Consider the following 15,579-nt stretch of genomic DNA (forward strand, 5'->3'; position numbering starts at 1 on the left):
TATTCTAATCCTTGAGGCACTCTTAAAAAGAGCCAGCATTTGAATAAAAAAAAATGCTTTAACCTTTTTCCTTTGCTCATTATGTAAATTCTATTGTTTAGCTTCCCTTTTTTCCCCTCAGGTTTCAATGCTTAGTCCCCTACTCTTTATTTTTCTGAATGAGTTTTCTTCTCTTTTGTCTTTTTTCCCCCCCCCGTAGATGTTATTATGCACGTTATTTTGGGGTGGATAGGGATATATTAAGACCATTAATATGTTTACCTTTTTACCTATTTAGAGCATGGTGGAAGACAAGGACAATAAAATGAGTAAGTGGGGGCCCTTCTGAATAACACGGAGCTCACAGTAATGGCAAAGTCTTCTCAGAGACTTAAGTGGTAATCTGGCCGCATTGTGAAAGGAAGTATTCAGCATTCTAATCTTTTATATGTAACAACAGCCCAAGTAAATTAATTATAACTTGAGAAATCAACATTAGCATGTAACACATACCGCACCATTTTCCTCCAGGCGGGATGAAACAGTGTTAGCATAGAAATAGAATCATCCTCAGACTCACTGCTAACCTTTGCCCTCATTTTCATTCCTGGTTTTATGCAGGAGTAACTGAGCAGGTTAATGTCACAGAACTGGCTGTGATTATTTTTAAACAACAGCGTCTGCCCAAGATAAATGCACCTGCGAGATAGATTTCATCCCTGAGAGTGGTTCATCTTTCCTTTTGCGTGCCATTTTCCCTTTACTGCCCCTCAGATGGGTTCTGAACTTATAGATTACATTATCACATTAAATGAGGATGGGTAAACTTCAAAGCGTTCAGATTAAGATGTACCTGGACTTTCAGATTTGAACTTGAAAGCAAGCTCACATTAACTGATCTATGAAGCCACCTAACGTCGTTCAAATTCCTTCGAGTAGTTTTAAAACGAGACAACCCAAATATGGGACTTCAGGGCTTCTGTGTTATCCTCTAAGCTAATGTTGCAAAGGAAGAGAAAAGAATGATTTCAAATTTTTCTCAAATCGTGTATTATAAAAGTGCATTTGTGTCAATGTATCCGCAGCCAACCTTCTATCTAGTTGTGGCCGTTTCATCGTTGAATAAGAAGACTATGTAAATATGGGTATACCAGTTTGGGGCACATGGAAACAATGCTATATATAAATCATTGTTATTTTTACTTATTGGCTTATTCCTTCATTTATTCATTCAATAAACATGTGTTGGGCTTCCACCACATCTAGGCACCACGCAATTAGGTGAGCTCATGAGGATAAACTTTGAGGTGAAGGATTTGGGCTGAGGTAAACGTGTGGCCTGTCTGGGTCGAAGGTTGTGATGGCTGGGGCAAGACCCTCCAGAGCTTCCCTCCTGTGCTGGGGTGACTGAGAGAGCCTCACGTCTCCTGCAACTGAGTTACAACGTGGAGGAGACCGTCAGCCTGGGGCCTGAGTAGGGCCCTCACTATGGCCCTCCCTAGTGGACCTAGAGCGTGAGTGAAAAAACCTGGTTGTGTTAACCATGGGATTTTGAGATGGAAATCGATTTATTATTGTAGCATAACTTAGTTCATCTTGATGGAGAGATAACTGCTTAACTCGTAATCATGATTATAAAATAGCATTTATAAAATCCACAGCAAAAGTCCTGTGAGGCAGCAATTATCATTTACACTTTAGAGGTGAAGTAACTAAAGCTCAGAAGGTCAAGTAACTTACTCAAGCTCAGACAGTTAACAAGAAGCAGAAAAAGGCTTTGAACCAAAGCCTCATGTCCGTGAATATGCCGTGAGGGTCATAATCAGGGGCTACACGTAAGAATGAAGATCTTTTACGATATTAGGCAGATGTTTACTGATTCATCCATGTAGTTCAAGCTTGTTCGGTACTCCTAAAACAAATATATGCTTACAACAGTGAAACATGATCCTCAAGATATTAACGAGATTTGTTCTGTGGTCAAATCTGCGAAACACTCTACATAATTTAACTTCACCCGTCTCCCAGGTTCCAACACCATCTTAATGGCTACAGCTGCCGCTACTTGGTCTGCCGGCTTTACTGGTTCTGTTGCCAAGTATTGGGCTTCAGCAAAACTTCCCTCACGCCCGCTGCTGTGGAGTTAAGACAGAGTGGATAGATGTGTCAGCAGGACCCATCGGTGCCTGCCGGAATGAATTGCTGTTGCATGATAGCCACACCGTGGGTGAGCTCGAAGCCTGCCCAGTGTGTAGAGCTCCAGGTAGTGTATTACAATTGGCCATGTGTTTAGTAGGAAGGAGAGGTGCCTGGGGTTTGGACATAAAATGACTTCTGGGAGGTACAAATGGGCTTCCTAGTTGGCGCCTGAGAGGGAAGAAACAAGACTAAAGGATTGATAACACGAAGGTCCAGGACAGAGCTGCATACAAGGTCCTACGGAAATGGGCACAGATGAGTCCGCTTTGATAGTTTTAGAGATTAATGAGACCATCTTTTTATAAGATCAGAATACAGGAAACTACAGAAAGACTTCCCTCGATACTTGCTCACCACTATAGCTCTTACCATAATCACCTATTTCTTTCTGACCTTAATACAGGTGTAATCTACACTAATTTGAAAAGCCAGCTTATGATGTTTGATCAAGTTAATGCATCACTCTGCTAAAATGGCATTTCTATTTCAGTAAAGGCCTTCAGAAGTCTAATGTAAATAAATGGGTATTGGGGTGATTTCCACTCTAGCAGCAAAGTAGTAGAGAAAAGAATTCTAAGCAAGAGAGCCTTTTGGTGCTTCTTATATTAGAGTCATCAACTTTGCCTAAGGAAGGTCAATTATTCCATGGTATCAGTATCTCCCAGGAATATACTAATTCTCCCCCATGTAATAGGATCCTATGTAGTGAGATACTGAGGAGTCTGAAGACCGCATTGGCCCATGTAAGAGTATAGCAGGACTATAATGTCTGGTGGAAGAAAGGAGGGTAAGGGTAGAGATGCTACTACTTTTCTGAGTCACTACCCCATAGTTTTTCTGAGAAATAAGAATTCCCCAAAATATGACAGTGATTCTATAGATAAAGTGGTGAAGTCCCCTCAGATGACCTGGACTTGAATCATGGCTGTGTTATATGTAGATTTAACTATTTCCCCAGAGATAATATATTAACCTTCCATTCTCTCATCTACAAATTGGATGTCATAAGTAACATCAATTCTGCACCTATCAAGTTATCTTGAATAAGATCAAGGTATTTCCATTATTTGTATAATCTCAGGCAAGTAACTTAAGTTGTTTGGGTCCCTTTTGCTCCATGTCAAGACCCCTCTATGTAAGCGTCTTGGTTTAGATAATCACCAAGAACCTTCTAGCTCTGGTGTTATAGGTCCATGCATATGAAAGCATTAATTGGGAAGTGTTGGAGAAATGTAAACTTGATTACCCTTATGATCTATATTTGTATCAGTATTACTATTTTGAATGCAATAGTCCTTGGGAACCAGCCTTCTCTAAGAAAGGAAAAATCATGGTCCTTGATACCCTCCACATGGAACTATTGTCAGTGGCAAAGATTTGTCTCTGTAAAGGTCATTGGTAAGAAGCATAGAGCCCTTTGCTCCTCCTGCTCAAAATTGATGCCCTCCTGCTCTAACCACCAGAAGGGAGACATCATCTGTTTCATGTTCTGATTTACACACAGGAGCTTCTAGCGGCAGTTTTGAAATTAATGAACCCACAGCCTCCAGAAGTCAGAAGCGGCAGAATCATCAATTTCTCATCGATTTCAAGGAGGAGGAAGGAAGGCTCTGCCCTCTTAACTCCTCTCCTCTACTGTCCTTGGAGGATGGATGCAGTCCTGCAAAGGAAACCTGGTTTCCAAAGGGTCATAAAAATGGTATTGGAAGTCACTGAACGTTATCATTCCTTTACAATGATGATAAACCACTTACTTATTAAGGCTTGACTGTGTGCTCGGCACTGAACTGTGTTCTTTGTCCATATTTTCTTACGTAATTCTCACAACTCCATGTGGTAAATGTCACCCTTCTGCCAGGAACACTGAGACTTAGGAAAGGTAAATAACCGAGAGGTCCGCAAAATGAGGATTTTAACCTATGTCTGAGTCCAAAGTCTGAATTCAAAGCAAGTAATTCTCAATTTTTTTTTTGGTCTCAGGATGGCTTTCCATTCTTAAAATTTATTGAGGACCCCTCAAAGCTTTTGTTTGTGTGTGTCATATCTATTGATATTTATGCATTAGAAATGCAAGCTGTGAGAAATTTAAAACACAAGAATACATGAGCAAACACTCCATTAGCCATTAGGGCAATGATGTCATCACATTATTTAGCCCATGGAAAACTCCACTGTACACTCAAAAAAGAATAAGACTAAAAGAGACATATCATAATATAAAGCGAAAGTAATTTTGACCTTGTGGACCCTCTGAAAGAATCTTTATGACCCGTAGCGGTCCCAAAACCATGCTCATGCTCAGAGAACTGCAATTATCAACTTTCACGTTCTCCCCTCTATGCTAACATGCTTTGCACATCTGATGGAATGCTCAAACTGACAGAAATATCTTCTATGAAAAGACAGAGCTCTACAATTCTCAAGCACTTTATCTCCATAGTGAAGAATTCAACCCCTCTGTCCCTTCTGAATATGCAACTTACTGTTGGAAGAGGGGTGGGGGGGGGGGGAAACTAGTTTTGAAAGTTCTGTACAAAGGAAAGGTGGTTATTGTTATTCCCAATTTCTTTGTAACTCTTTCTTGCTTGTTCTTTACTTAGAATCCTGAAATAAAAGTGTTAGCTGATAACTTTACACCATCACATCTCATTAAAAGAGATGCTGTTGGAAGCAGTTCATTTTTACCTGCAAGAAGTATTTATCCAGTACCTACTATGTCCCAGGCAATGAGCCAGACCCGAGATTTACAGCAAAGAATGTAACTCAATCCCGGTGCTCAAGAAACATAGTCTCATGAGGAAAGATAGACAAATCCAAAGGTAATTTTTATAAAAACAATGTGAGAAGCTAAGAATATGGGAGCACAAAGCAGGAACACCTAATTTGTCTTTCAGAGATCACAGGAGATTAAGAAATACACTAGTAATTTTACTGCTATATTTCAAAAGACCCATTTTTAAGTTTAGCTCCATTATCCCAACTTGATGTCACTTTCAACATTGACTTCTAGTTTTCTCCCCTCTATTTAAATGTTGAAGATTGCTTTTTTATATTCAGACACATTGCTCTGCATTTTCAAAGTCAAGTCTCATTGTTATTCCTTCTCTGGGTCCTTTTATATCATTTTTTTCTGATATCCCTGGTATTCATAATATCTCCCAAACGAGCACCATCTGTGAATTTCATCAGTGTGCTGTCTGTTCCCTATTCCAGCTCGTGAGTGAAGATATTCACTAAGAACAGACATTGTAGGACAGCTGCTTCCTGTGGCACCTCACCAGGACCCCCCTCAGCATTGATGGCACCTTCTCCCTGGCATTCATTACCTCTTGTTTATAGTCCCTCAGGTAGCTAGGAATCCCAAGTGACAAGGATAATATTCAAGTGAATGTAAAGTTTTTAATTAAAATTTGAGGTAAGACATGGCATACTTTCTGCTAAATTCTGAGTTCTGGAAAGCAGTTGCCTTACTTCCTCCCCTCTCTACCTCTGGCCCAAAATGGCTCCAGTATTTTCTGGCAAAGTAGTGTCCACATGCATATCGTTCAGTTTATTTCAACATACATGATAGTAGAATGGAAATAAGAGTCACATTTTAATGTGAGGTGAGAAGCCACAATGTGCAATTTGGAAGGGAATGATAAAGAACCAGTTAAAGGATTCTTAACCCAGTACCCCAAGTTGGGTACCAAATGTTAGATTATTGGAGATTATAGAGGGATTTTTGGAGGCAGCTGGTATATTGTAAGTCCCATTCATTCACTAAGGTGTAGGACAGGTATTTCCCTGTTCCCCTCAAGCCAACAGAGAGGGAGTTTAAGATGATTCAGAGAGTTTGATAACTATGCTCTGAAGTTTGGGGGATATTATATTTTGACATTTCTCACTCACTGCAATGTCTAAAGACAGAAAGGAATGACTGTGCCAGGCAGCCTACTCTCCTACAATTAATCTGAGCCAAAAATATAGGACCGTGTATGGGCTATGCACAAGAGAAATCCACTTGGGCTCATTGTTGTCTAAAACTGGTAAATAGAAACTTTGCAGAAAGAAGCTAAAGGCACCACTCAGTTTCTACTAATGATAAATGAGATGTAAGCATGCAGCCAGAACTGCAGTGAATTCATCTAAGTCACTGGAACTAGTTGGGGGGAACTGTGCAGCTTGGGAGAACTCAAGCATATCACTTAGCTTTTACTGCATAAGAAAAGACCCCAAAATTTAGTGGCTTAAAACAAAACAACCGCTTACTTAGCTCATGGTTCTTTAGGTTACCTATTTAGGTGGAGGCTCAGCTAGGCAGTCTTCGTGACCTAGGCTAACTCACTCAAATGTCTGTGGTTAGATGTGGGTCAGTTGGGGGTTTACTGATCTCATGTAGCTTCAGCTTAGCGAATCTCTGCTCCACACGGTCTTTCATCCTCTAGAAGGCTGTTTCAGTGGCCTCAGGCCAGGTTGAGGCCTTGGCTTATCACTGGAATATCTTGAATTCCTTCATATTCTATTGGTCATGGCAAGTCATAAGGCCAACCCAGATTTGATGGGTAGAGAAATAGCCTCCACCTCTTGACAAGAGGAGTTAAGTCTTTTCCTTCACCTTCCTGTGTGTAACATGAACATGAGCCTGGAAAAGCATCCGTCATCTAGTGCCCAGGTTATGAGCGTGCTCAAAAAGACCTCATCATAAGGGTAGCAGAGAGGGAAGATTGGGGAAAAGAAAGGATCCTTAATGACCTCACGGAGCTACCAACCTGCCCTTTACGGCCTACTCCTGTACTTTAATTGCATTTTAGGACAAATAAGCCCCTTTCCTCTTCAAGATACTGTTTGTTGATGTTTCTGTTACTTTCAGGCAAACACATTCCTGACTGATACAGTAACAAATTTTTATATAAGATGAGCTAAACTGAACCGCACAACTCAAGAGGGATCACATTAAGAGAAGAGTCCTAAAAAATGGATTAAGAGTTTTGTGAGAAAATATCAAAACAACAAGAATTTTTCTGGTCAGAAACAAAAATACAGAACTTGGAGAGAGTTTAGCAAAATTGAGTGAATGGTTAAAATGGAAAAGATTATGAATAAGCTGGTCTTTTTTTTTTTTTTTTTCAACTTTTTTTTTTTTAATTTATTTTTGGGACAGAGAGAGACAGAGCATGAACGGGGGAGGGGCAGAGAGAGAGGGAGACACAGAATCGGAAACAGGCTCCAGGCTCCGAGCCATCAGCCCGGAGCCTGACGCGGGGCTCGAACTCACAGACCGTGAGATCATGACCTGGCTGAAGTCGGACACTTAACCGACTGCGCCACCCAGGCGCCCCTAAGCTGGTCTTTTATAGTGGGAACAAAACAGAAACCAAGATCACTCTGTAAAATAGTGAGATTTGTAAATTCATCTTTGAGAACCATGCAAACAGTAGAATTCTGTATAAGCATGGCTCTGAATCTCCTTTTCTAGAAATCTTTGAGAATGGAAAATGTTTTCTGTCTAGGATTAGATACATTTTTATCCCGAAGAAAAATAAATGAGGTAACCCCATTTTGGTATTTTCAGCTATATACTTCCTCAACAAATTCTTTGTGATACATATGAGACATAGATAAATGTCGGGCGCTTGGGTGACTCAGTCAGTTAAGTGTCTGATTCTTGATTTTGGCTCAGGTTGTGATCTCACTGCTTGTGAGTTTGAGCCCCTTGTTGGACTCCACACTGACAGAGTGAAGCCTGCTTGGGATTCTCTCTTTCCCTCTTTCTCTGCCCTTTCCCTGCTTGTGCTTTCTCTCTCTATATATATATATTTCTCTCCCTCCCTCCCTCTCTCTCAAAATAAATAAACATTTTTCAAAAAAGAAACAGACAAATGTATAAAGCAAAACTGATTCCTCCAATAACTTGAGGTAGGCTTTGGAGAAGCCAAAAGGTATGCCTGGGAATGCTGTCTTGGTAATTTATGCTTCTATTTTTCTATATTCTGAGTCAGAACCTTGACTTCCTGACTCTCCATGTCTCACAGTTAGTTTTGTTCAATAAAAAGAATCTCTTTTTCTCACAGGAATCCATGGTGTTTCTATACCTCTCCTTCATAATAGAAAAGTGGTATATTTTACAACAAATGGTCATGGAGCTTATAATTGTCATTTTAAACCTCATTTGAACTTTGTCATGCAGCATATCCATCAATTCCTTGAATCCATTGTGATCGTTTTCTTTGCTCCAATTTCTATGAGTCACCTGAAGAGGTACCATACTTTAAAGTTGAAATTTTCAGCACAGGACACATAGTTTTAGCTACTGAAAATGGTGTATACATAATATAGGTGATTGTTTTGGTCCTTAGGATTTTTTCTTCTTGTGTAACTTGTAGCATACCCAGAAAATAAGCCTTAGTAAAATAGAATTCTATGTGGAGCCTATTTCTCCTGGTTTATCTCAACTCAGCCACAAAACCCAGGACCATAACAGTTCTGTAGTGTCCACAGAGATCAGTTACCTGCCTGGAAGATTTACAAAGACAACAGCAGAATCTGAGAATGACTGAAATCTATACAATAGGATAAAAAATAATATATGTCTTGAAACATACTCATATTCAAAATTTATGAATAAGATACTTTGGGTTCTGACAGCAAAATAGAATTTCTCCTTAATAAGGAACTAGATCTATGGGAATACTTAAATACCCTTTTGGATTTTTCCTGTAATCTGTTCCATGCCGGTCCTATCAGTTGATATCTTCAGAGAAATGTCTATAACTTGCTTTAGGACCCTAATTACCAAGAATAACTTATCTCTAGTCTTTGATAAAGTCTTTTCTCATAGGATGGTCTCCAAATACTAAGTCATTATCCATTAATTTTTATGGAGGGCTTAGCTTCCCATATTTCCTAAACATTCAAGAAAATGCTGCCAGGTGTCAGAGGTAGATTTACCATGAAGCTAATGAGGTTAAGTTTCAGAATGCTTCAATTGCACAGCCCCTTCCAAGGCTCTGGGAGAGGCCCTATGACTGTCTAAAATTTGCATGACTAAGATAATTTAACCACAACTATTTAAAGCTACTCCAATCTCCACTTTTTTTATGCTTCCTTTCAAATCAGGTAGGGTTGACTTAGCTGCAGGTATTTGGAGATCCAACCAAGGGAAGACAGAATTGTTTATACATTAATTTGTGTTTAGCGGATATATTTATGTGGCTCACAGTCGCTTCCATAAACAGTTAAAATATTGCTGGCCTTCCTGAAGTTTAAATGGCTTCCAGGTACCCTCTTGCCCTTCATTATGCTAATTCACTGAACTTTACGGCACCAAAGTACAAGGCCGTAAGTCACGTCATAATAGCGCAGGAAGCGTGCCGGTCCTGGAGGAGAAACAAGGTTTGAAACATGTGCAGACAGAAGTTGGCCTGTGGAAAATCTTTCAGTCAGCAAATGTGTAAAATTGAAAACGGAAGAGTTAGTTCTCACTGGTGTCTGGTCAGAAACAAAATTGTCTCCTGTAAGAAATATATTCATAATACGGTATCTGCAATTACAAATGTACCAAACATTTCCTTGTTTGAAGGTAATAGTGACAAATAGAATTTATCAGAATTCCTGCATTTGTAGGGCCCCAAATTACATCCGTATTACAAATAGTAGGCACATCTGTAATAGTTTACATGTAAAAGAAACTCGACAGACTTGCCTCAATTTGTGAAATGTTACCAATAATTGATGTTAAAGGTAAAAGAAATTATTCTAAATTATTGATAATAAAAATATTAATAATGCTACAAGACTATTTTCTATTTTCTCTAGAAAGGATTATATTTCAAAATTATCATCATATGAAGAAGCAATCAGAGAACATGCAGCCAAAAGTAATAAAGAAATATGTCAGACAGCTAATTAATGAAAAACATTGCTATTTTTGCAATTTTTGTGGTATTTGGCAGTTGTCGAAAATTTATCATTTGTTGTGATTTCTATTCTTGTTCTAAATAAATATTTATTGTAATAACTAAGTTGTCATTTATAATTTTGTGGTTTTTTTCTTAAAGTGGGCTTCCTAAATTGTAAACATTTCAGGTTTCCCAAAATTTAAATTCATCTCTGACAGAAGTGTCTCTCACTCTTTGTGTGTATATCTCCCTTTCTTACACACACACACACACACACACACACACACACACAGAGAGTTTAGTGAACTTGACCTGTGTTTATGCTCTTTACAATACTGGTTTTATTTGTTTGTTAAGTCAATTTCTTGATGTTGCAACAGAGAAAGATATTTTAAAACTCTTTCTTTCTTGGGGAATAATCACTTATTGGGGTAGGGGAAGGTCTGAGCTGATAAAAGACTTTCCCATTGGGCTACTCAATGAGATTTCTTTTCTAGCAAGTGGTCAGGATGTTTAACCACATCACACACACAATCATGTTAGTGACCTTTGCAGCAATCCCTTCCTGCATGTTGTCAGCTTTATCTTCTTATTCCTGCCTCTCCCCCTTCTTTTTTCTCCTCTTCCTGCCTCCACTTTCTCCTCCTCATTTGATAAGCCCTATATATTTAGTTTTCACTTTGTCTAAGAGAAAGAGATATGGGAACTAAATCCACTAAGAAGAATACTTTCAGCCAAAAAGAGGTCAGCCTGCATTCCAGGTAGGGCTGTTCTTTTGTGGTACCAGAGGATGGCACAGGGCAAATAGCAGAAGTGGAGCCCCTGATTTAGACAAGGAGAATGTTGAGGCCAAATTGCAAGTAGTTGGTTGGAGTTGGGGGAAGTTCTTGTACAAGGGAGGAATTCAGATAAACATGTTTCCAAAGAGTCCAAGAACAGAGCCAGGAAAGTTTGGAGACCTATCTGAAGTCTGAATAAGAGATTGGAAGTCAAGCAACTGAGGGATGGAGAATGAGTCCACTGGAGACGCTCAGAGATGTGGGTTCAGTGTAAGTTCTAGACCAAAACCAAAACGGATATAGTATCACGGATGCAAAACTAAAGTCAAGGGCAGTAACCTATGGATGGCATCAAGGGCAAAGCTAGCAGCCAGTGCCCCAACTGCTTCAAATCCAAAGTTTCCTACTTTGAAGGATTGGGTCTGGCTATTGGCTGGGCTATAAGAGAAATAAGAGGCTTTCTTCTGAGAAGCAGCATGGACTCCAAGGGATAGATTAGATATGGAGTTCATGAAATCCTCATTCAGCAATCATTCCAATTTCAAATTGGCGTAAGTATGAATCTCTTCTGCATACTTTAAGGACAGGTGCCATATTTGGAAGGAGGTGAAAGATTCGAGGGTTCATGTTGCAGTCCCTTCCCTGACCAAGTCCTTCAACCCAGTGATTCTCTCCATTAAGCTAATAGGTACATCTCTTTATCTTGCAAGTTGTTGTTAAAATCATGATTGAGGTGAATTTTTACAAAATAATTTATTGTATTAATAGTGTTAGCCTGCTTTAGAGGCTTTTATATTCTTTTTTTTTTTTTCATTAAAGGAATGTAGCATGCGCCCTCGATGTTACAGTTGCTATTATTAGGAAGGATAGCAGCATCATTTAATTTTACTTACACATTTTATTATATTTGTCCAACTGAGTGCTATTATGTTCCAGAATAATGGAGGATATTCATAACGTTCTCCAATCTCAAAATAAACCAAAGACTTAAAGTTTTCCCCAGGTACCTCTAGCCTTGAATTCAAATAGTATTCCTCTTTGTGCATTCCTCCATTTTGTTCTGTCAGGCCTTCCAACTTTAAATATTGCTTCAAACCCCTGAGGGTTTTATAAGCTCAACCACAGACTGCATTTAAACAGACTTCACTCATAATGAATTAGTTGAATGTGTTTAACTATTACCCATTGTCCAAATAAATGCAAAATAAAGTACCTCTACTTAAATGTACAAAATAGCCATCTATAAAATCATAAGCAATAAAGTTATATAGTTGCGTTTGCTCCATTTCTTTGGCTAAGATAAAAATAGAATGTTGGCTTCTTAATAACATTTTCTTATACTAAAGGAAGATATAGCACTTGTGATTGCCTATCAACTTTAATATTTGCTGATACGGGAAAGCGCTAGTCTCTGCTAAATAGGGAGAAGCCTTGACCTACTTTATTTGATTTTAACATCTTGCATTTTAAAATGCAGGATCAAGGACTGTAGATTTTTATCATCTTTCCTTAGCCTTCTCTACAATAAAAGGAACACAGGGATTTTCTGGAAGGAGAAAAGATGCAGGACTCTTGAGGCCAATTTGATAGAAAGGATTACTTTAAATAAATTCTAAAGTGAGACACATTGAGACTTGCGTAAGGGTAGACATGGAATTTTCAGTGCCTCTCACTGCCTGTCTATCAGATCCTGAGGGGCATGATGGGGTTAATGGGAGAGAAGACTGTGTTTGCCTTGGGGGGAAAGCGTACTTTGTGTCAAATTTGGTTGATAGAGTACTCCACAGACACGTACCTGAGCAGACTGACCAAATATAGACTAGAGAAGAGAAAGACAATGACATTACTTTCAACAGACACAGTTGGGTGACAAGACAGAACAGGAAATGGTTTTGCAACTATCAGTAACCCAAGCAAGATATCACATAAGTAAACTCAACAGCAGATGAGAGAGAGAGAGAGAGAGAGAGAGAGAGAGAGAGAGAGAGGTGTGGAAGGAAAGAGGTGTCTGGGGCAAGTATTAAGCATACCTGATCCTCAGGACACTTATCTAAATAGATACCTGAGGGTGAGAGTTGATTAAGAAAGGAGTTGGTGTTCCTGCAATGATGCAGAGCTAAAGAGTCAACGAAATGTGATTTAACAACAGATGTTACCTCTTTCTACTACCCATCATAGCACAAACTGGAAGAACATGGTCCCAGAATTTGGGAAGAAATAATGGAATTCCAAACACTGCTTCCATATAATTTGCAGTATCTGGAGTACGAGTACCAAGCTGTTACTCAACTATTAAAGTCTTTAAATTGCTTCTGGTGTGTGTCTGAATGGTGATGGCATTCAAATAAAAATAGTCTATGCCCACTTGTCTAATTTGACCTTGCCCAAAAACAGATCCTGAGATAAGGACTTCTGAGCATGTAACTCTTCAACCTCTGTACTCAGCATAAATATTGCAAATGGACTGTTGAAGAAGTATGTAGTGTAACGGTTACAAGCAAAAGCTTTTGAACCAAACCACTTGGTTTGTAGTCAGAAGCTGCCATTTACTAGTCATGTGGCCTTTGAGTAGTTACTTATCTATGCCCTGATGTTCTCATCAAAAAAAATGTTGAAGCTACTAGGATCCAGCTTTTAGAGTTGTTGCAACTATAAAGTCAACTAATACAAATACTGTGCTTAGAGTAGAGCCAGATGCACGGCAAATACCCAATAAGCATTAGCTCTCTTTATCATGGATTTATTTTTTCACACAGCTTCAAAAATCCTTCTCAAAACAGTGTTTCAGGCAGCCACTGTCAATTAATCAGGGTTGACACTGAGATGAAACCAACTTGTCTAGTCTCCATCCTCCACAAAGTGAGAAGATGATTCTGTGTCCATATGGCTTTAAAGACTTGTGAAATCATAGAATCTCCGAGGAGAAAGGAACCATAAAAATCAGCCACTCCAACATCTAAACCACTCTGGAAATGTCTTCTATAATGGGCCTGAGCACACATGCGTCTGGGCCTCTGTTTGCTACTCAATGCTTATTAAATCATTCAACTTCAATTTTTAGGCATTGTCTTAGTTCAGGCTGCCACAATAAAATATCATGATGGTTGGCTTAAACAACAGAAATTTATTTTCTCATGGTTCTGGAATCAGGGAAGTCCAAGATCAAGAGTCTGACCCATTCAGTTCCTGGTGAGAGCTCTCTTCCTGATGGGCAGACAGTTGCTTTCTCACTGTGTCTTCACATGACTATTTATTTATTTATTTATTTATTTTGGTGTATGTGCAGGGAGAGAAAGGATTTTTCTCTCTTCTTTTTACAGGCTACTTTTTCTATAGGATTACCCTTATGATTTCATTTAGTCTTAATTACCTCCTAAAAGCCCTATCTTCAAATACAGGCACATGAGGGGTTTAGGGTTTCAACATATGAACTGCGAAGGGGGGTGCGGAGACATGATTCAGTCCATAGCAAACATTTTTATTTGTATTTAAGTAAATTTGGCCTCACTATAAGTCATAATTTTGTCACCAAGAGCAACAGAAAGTAGACCCTCTTCCATATGACAAATTTTTTGGAATTTAAAATACTTAAAATATCCTTCCTAGTTCTCATCTTTGGGCTTAATGTCCCCATTTATTTCAATGATTTTTTCATATAGACTTGTCACCATCCCATGAGCACTACTATATCCCTTATTAATTTCTATATTTAGAAAGGGTGTCTACAATTGAGAACAATATTCTAAATGTGATCTGATCAATATCAAACGCCAAGAAATTACTGTCTTTTCTGTTCTTGTAACTACTCTTGCTTGCATACAAGTTGAGATTGTGTTTACTATGTTAGTTATTGGATTGCAGTTTATAGGCAAGCAGTTCACTCCCTGGTATTTTAGGTATGCAGTAAGCATTGGATAATTGAACTGGAGTCCACTCTGATGGAGTTCTTTGTTACATGGAGTCTTACATTTTTTTCTGAATTATCTTCAGTCTAAAGAAATCACAGAATACTGGAAACTGGACCGTTTTTGAGTTCCCCTGATATTTTTGTATATGAAATGAAAATAATAGTAAAGGTCTGGGCCGGTATGGACCAAAATTGCAATGGACCAATAAAGAGAATTCCTGCACTGAAGAAAAACTGAGAGTTTTTTTCCATCTTTTCAACATGGACATAGATAGAGAGTGAACAAGGGGCCATGCTTCTGTTATGTGCCTTTAGTAATTGCTTTAACATGTGACTTGCCATTTAAGCAATAAATGACATTTACTAAGGGTTTAATATATGTCAGCTACTGTGCCAGACACTTTCACATTATCTCATTAATCCCCTCAACAGCCCTGTGAGGTAGGTCTTATTAGCCTCACTTTACAGAGAAGTTATGGAGCTGGCCTAATTTTACATGTTCAAGATCATTCTTTCTTTGGCTGCCAAATCCCAAGTGTTTTCCATCACACCTGGGCTAGCGAAACTGGGGTGTGCCAGGGGATGCGAGAAACCACAGTCAATATATGGCACGTCACCCTGGGACATGAATATTCCTGATGACAGGTATATTAGTTTATGAGGGCTGCCATAACGAATAGCACAGACCATGTGTGAAGCACTCAGAATAGTACCTGGAATGTAAGAAGTCCTGCGTATGTATTAACTGCTGTTACACTATTGGATGGATGAAGTAAAAATGCAAAATTCCTTTAATTTTAATGTGAAAACACACCATAGTGTTTTTTCACTTGTT

The sequence above is a fragment of the Prionailurus viverrinus genome, chromosome B4 (assembly GCF_022837055.1).
Source record: "Prionailurus viverrinus isolate Anna chromosome B4, UM_Priviv_1.0, whole genome shotgun sequence".
In the NCBI taxonomy this organism is placed as follows: Eukaryota; Metazoa; Chordata; class Mammalia; order Carnivora; family Felidae; genus Prionailurus; species Prionailurus viverrinus.